At 40.6% G+C, this 6,000-nt stretch overlaps 1 long non-coding RNA gene across 1 annotated transcript; it reads left to right on the forward strand.

The window, feature by feature from the left end:
* The first annotated feature begins 2,064 nt into the window (after window positions 1–2,064).
* On the forward strand, window positions 2,065–4,614 carry LOC148969438 (uncharacterized). Its single transcript, XR_016149599.1, has 3 exons — window positions 2,065–2,549; window positions 2,822–2,871; window positions 3,865–4,614. It is a non-coding gene; the product is annotated as an uncharacterized LOC148969438 (long non-coding RNA).
* Window positions 4,615–6,000: the final 1,386 nt, after the last annotated feature.

The following is a 6,000-nucleotide window of genomic DNA, read 5'->3' on the forward strand; positions in this document are numbered from 1 at the left end:
GAAGAACACTGGAGATGCAGAGCCCTGAAGATGAAGAGCACTGGAGATGAAGAGCCCTGAAGATGAAGAGCACTGGAGATAAATAGCCATGAAGATGAAGAGCCCTGAAGATGAAGAGCACTGGAGATGAAGATCCGTGAAGATGAAGAGCACTGGAGATGCAGAGCACTGAAGATGAAGATCCATGAAGAAGAGCACTGAAGATGAAGAGCCCTGATGATGAAGATCCCTAAGGATAAAGGGCCCTGAAGATGAAGAGCCCTGAAGATGAAGAGGCCTGAAGACGAAGAGCTCTGAAAATGAAGAGCCATGGAGATGAAGAGCGCTGAAGATGAAGATGTCTAAGGATAAAGAGCCCTGAAAATGAAGAGCCCTGAAGACGAAGAGCTCTGAAGATGAAGAGCACTGACGACGAAGAGCACTGGAGATGAAGAGCACTGGAGATGAAGAGCACTGGATATGAAGAGCACTGGAGATGAAGAGCACTGGAGATGCAGAGCCCTGAAGATGAAAAGCCCTGAAGATGAAGAGCACTGAAGATGAAGAGCCCTGAAGATGAAGAGCACTGAAGATGAAGAGCCCTGAAGATCCGTGAAGATGAAGAGCACTGGAGATGCAGAGCACTGAAGATGAAGATCCGTGAAGAAGAAGAGCACTGAAGATGAAGAGCCCTGATGATGAAGATCCCTAAGGATAAAGGGCCCTGAAGATGAAGAGGCCTGAAGACGAAGAGCTCCGAAGATGAAGAGCCACGGAGATGAAGAGTGCTGAAGATGAAGATCCCTAAGGATAAAGAGCCCTGAAGATGAAGAGCCCTGAAGACGAAGAGCTCTGAAGATGAAGAGCACTGACGATGAAGATCACTGGAGATGAAGAGCACTGGATATGAAGAGCACTGGAGATGAAGAGCACTGGAGATGAAGATCACTGGAGATGAAGAGCACTGGAGATGAAGAGCACTGGAGATGAAGAGCACTGGAGATGCAGAGCACTGAAGATGAAGATCCGTGAAGATGAAGAGCACTGGAGATGAAGATCCGTGAAGATGAAGATCCCTAAGGATAAAGGGCCCTGAAGATGAAGAGGCCTGAAGACGAAGAGCTCCGAAGATGAAGAGCCACGGAGATGAAGAGTGCTGAAGATGAAGATCCCTAAGGATAAAGAGCCCTGAAGACGAAGAGCTCTGAAGATGAAGAGCACTGACGATGAAGATCACTGGATATGAAGAGCACTGGAGATGAAGAGCACTGGAGATGAAGATCACTGGAGATGAAGAGCACTGGAGATGAAGAGCACTGGAGATGAAGATCCGTGAAGATGAAGAGCACTGGAGATGAAGAGCACTGGAGATGAAGATCCGTGAAGATGAAGAGCACTGGAGATGAAGATCCGTGAAGATGAAGAGCACTGGAGATGCAGAGCACTGAAGATGAAGATCTGTGAAAAAGAAGAGCACAGAAGATGAAGAGCCCTGAAGATGAAGATCCCTAAGGATAAAGAGCCCTGAAGATGAAGAGCCCTATGAAGAGGCCTGAAGACGAAGAGCTCTGAAGATGAAGAGGCAAGAGCCCTGGAGATGAAGAGCCCTGAAGATGAAGAGCCCTGAAGATGAAGATCCCCGAAGATGAAGAGCCCTGAAGATGAAGAGCCCTGAAGATGAAGATCCCCGAAGATGAAGAGCCCTGAAGATACAAATCCTAGAAACCCTGAATCCTGAAATCCTGGCCTCATGACCACAAACTCTCACTGGGTTTAACATTTGCATTCAAACCTGCTCTGTCATCAGAAGATCTGTAAAAAAACAATATCCTCATATAATACGTGCCATATTTACACATTATTGTGTACAATAAAGGTTATAAAAGTAAGTTGACATACACTATTTATTTGAGCAGCTGTCGATGTGGCACGTACGTTCACCAAACGTAAATATTTTACATTTTTTATAAGTTGGAATGCCGCTTTTTCATTGGTGCAGAGTTTCCTTCCTATGCATATGCAGTTTCTTCCTCGGCACTGGTTTGATCGCTGCAGCAGATCATCTGAATAAAATGGTAAGTTGAGCAAATTTAACCAAATGATTGGTGATGTAAAGTCACCCAAAATCGCTTATTTCAGGGAGCTGAGGTTAGGTTTGCATTGTACTGTCTGTAATAGAGCTATCCTGCACACATAGGCAAGCTAAGATGGTAGCATAGTGCTAATGGGAGTGTGGTCGATCGGCGGCAGACAACAGCGGTTGAAATTAAATGAGTGCTGTAGGCCATAGTCGTGCGTACATGTGTATGTGTATTTTTAATGCTTATTTCTAGCAGCACCTGCTAAAATTATCGCCACTGTAACAAAGTTTAGAATGGACGTGTATAAAAACGCAGATATGTAGGCAATATTAGTTGCATAAATGCCGTCAGTTATATTTTTAGATTGCATGGTTGAATTTCGGGATATATTCGATCGAAACGGTAGCAATTTGAAGCAAGGCTTCAGGCAATAGAACGGGCAAATAAGGGAAAGTAAGATGGTGTTTTATGGACAGCAGGCAAAACAAGGTAATCATGTGTCTGACAGGACTTTGCAATCAGAGATTGTGTAGCTTACTTTTGCATTACTAAAGCAGATGCACATTACACTGCAGAGATGTATGTTAGTCTGTTTGATTTTAGAGATTTTTTCCACGTTTTTTTTTAATGCTGCGTAGTCAATTAATGACAGATTTTTGGTTGGAAAAAAAAACGTATAAAATTATTTCTAACCCATTACTTAAACTACTTTTACCACTGGTTTTTAACCTTATTCTAACATGCATTTTCCTGGTCTTTAGATACCCAAGCGCTTTTGTTACCTGGGGTCTTCAAGCTTCACATCCAGCAGGTAAGAAAAACTTAAGAATATACAATTACAGCTATAGCCTAACTATTCACAGGTAAGTAAAACATAAGTAAAATTGCAAACAATAGTGTTAGCTCCATACAATTACATTTATTTTGCCATTTCTATGTACCAACCACCAATAAAAGGCAGATATGATCACCTTTCTGTCTCCTCCCCACCACAACCAGTAAAAATAACCAAATATAGCAGTTTCTTATTATCAGTCAGTCTTTCTCTGAGGCAGTTTGGCAAGCTGTCAGTTGCCACTAACATTTACTCAACTTTTGTCTGTGATCATTTAAGATCCTGACATGTGACAACTAAAATCGTTATGTTGAAATTATGTTCAAAATGTGTCCACATTTTCCACTGGTTTCATGAACATTCATTTCAGAAAACATCAAAAAAAGATATCATAAAAACATTCATTCTGGCTCCTCAGTGGAAGGCTTTGTTACATAAGACTTTGTGACAAAGACGTTGAAGACATCTTTTGAACATACACTCTAAAAATTGATGGGTTGTTTTAACCCAACTTTGGGTCAAATATGGACTAACCCAGCCATTGGGTTAAATTTTTACATTACATTTTTAACCCAACATTTCGGGTTTGTCCATATTTGACCCAAAATTGGGTTAAAACAACCCAGCATTTTTTAGAGTGTATATTTAAACTTTGTAGCTTAATAAACAATAATGTGATGACCAATCAGGGACAGGCAAGGGCAATTGCATTGTTTCATTGTAATGCATCCTTTGAACCAGAATAAGACACCACTCATGCTATAGTGGATTATGATAGTTTAGTACCCGCACTCTATGGCATTGTCATAGACTTCACTCTGGTCACATGCTCTACTCACTGCTCCGTCTAGTATCACCACCTTTAGTAACAAAAGTACAATTTTGACTTTCTGTCTTATGTCTTCTTCTGGTCTGCTATATTCCTCTCATTACCTGTTTTTCTTGATTCTTTTTTGTCTCCACCAATAGAATCGTTCTAAAACAGAGGTGCACGCTGAGCTTGGCAGTTGCTCACTGAAAATGTACATGTGCCATCATCCCAACACGATTGGTATTATGATAGAAGGACACCCCGTGGTCAGAGGTGTGCCAAACCTGTCTAAATCATGCTGCCTCCTGTTTGGACTTACCTATGCTCTCGACCTCCATTGTGATACAATGTGATGTTATCTTTACATTAATCTTTATCCACATTAATGCTCACACATTACATTACATTAACAAGCTCACATTTAACTTTATCCAAACATTACAGATTGGGCAGTTTGGATGTACTGTTCAGAACAGGTTGATACACGAAATACACTTATACAGTGTTTGTTTTCAACGCATTCTCACCCCAAGGCGTCACCTTTGACCATGCTTCAATATTTGACGTTTTAGGCGCCCTTTAGCGTCACTTACATGACGCGATACTAATGCGTCATCTAACTGACGCTAAAGGAAAGCGTCTGTTAGAGGACGCGGTTAGGTTTAGGTGTGGGGGTAGGGTACACGCGATCCTAGGGCGTCATTTAACTGAAGCTAAAGGGCACCTAAAGCGTCAGATATTGAAGCATGTCCAAATGCTTCCCAAGGCGTCAGTTAGGTGACGCCTTGGGAGTGAGAATGGGCTGTTGTTTTATATTATACTGTACATGTGTGGCCACATTTATTTGCTGTAGTCACTCTTAAAAGTGACACTGGTTAACACTGAATAAATGTTTTGTCTTCAATCTATTTTCTCATTGTTTTCTTCCATTGCATTTGTAATAGGTTAATCACTGTAGTGCTTAGAATATAGACATTTAGATTTATTTTCTATCCAGGACTCAATTAAAATGTTAATTCACATTATGATTAGGTTAATTTTACTAAGAAAATAAGTTCATAAAACCTAATTAAAATGTGTGCTGGTTACTTGTAGCCATAAATACATTACTTCTATCAAGAAAAGTAGGTTTATCTGAGTAATACTCGTATTATTAGTTAACTCAACTTGATTTTATTGCGTTCATATAAAGTAATGCTAAAATGTTCAATATACTTAAAAAAGGCTGCAAGTTGACTCAACCTAAAACATTCAATGCAGCCAATTGCCTCACTTTTTACAAGTTAGATCTAGGTATTACTTTTTACACATAAACTTGTTAAATTAAAAAGTAAATTGGCTATTAGGCCACCGGACTTAGGCTATATCTAACTGAACTTTTGCGCAGAGAGCATGTGGATAACAATTTAACTTGTCTCAAACTTAAAGAAAAAAAAAGAATTGCTTTTTCCTTATCTAGCCTACAATTCTTTTGAGTTCACCTTCAAGAACACGAGTCTGATCGACTTAAAGAAGCACTGTACAGAGTACAGACGATTGGTGTATGCAGAGGTGTAGTGGTAAAAAAAAAGAGCTGGGTAAACTATATATTCTGGTGGACCAAGACGTGGTCACCAGGTAAGGTGGGCCACTGCCTACCGGTGTATGCGTGTCTCCTGATGACATTGCTATAGGGAGGGCTCGACATTAAGCCTTTTCACACGCTAAGTAAATCTGCCATTCACTTGTCCGAGTAAGTTGCTCGTCCAGATTTTTTTTTATTTACCCGTATTTTCCGCACTATAAGGCGCACTTAAAAGCCTTTAATTTTCTCAAAAAACGACAGTGCGCCTTATAATCCGGAACGCCTTATATATGGATTAAATGATTAATAACGCGTCGCGTTATTAAATTCGCCCGCGAACTCGCGCTCGTGTCCATCTTATGCCCGCTCTGTCAAACGGCCAGTTCAGCCTAAATCACTGTAGCCTAACCCAGTGTTGCTCGTGCGTCACAGAATGTTCATAAAACGCTCCCGTTCAGCGCTCAACGCAGTTTGTTTCGCGCTCCACTCAAATCGCCCCCCAGATCGCTCCAAAAAACGAAAAAAAATCTGCATGTATTTGTATTTCACTTTTAGGTTACACCACAGCCTTACCTTACAAAGAACTAAAGACCAACAACAACATTTTCCAAACAAATGTTTCATTTCAAATTTGAAATTAGGACTAGCCTATGTAAGAACAGGAATGTAGCATACACAAAAAGTCCTGTGAAATTAAACGAATAAATGGGCCCAATAATACGAATAAAAT

This window comes from Pimephales promelas, chromosome 23, assembly GCF_988280905.1.
Source record: "Pimephales promelas chromosome 23, fPimPro1.hap1.1, whole genome shotgun sequence".
Taxonomy (NCBI): Eukaryota; Metazoa; Chordata; class Actinopteri; order Cypriniformes; family Leuciscidae; genus Pimephales; species Pimephales promelas.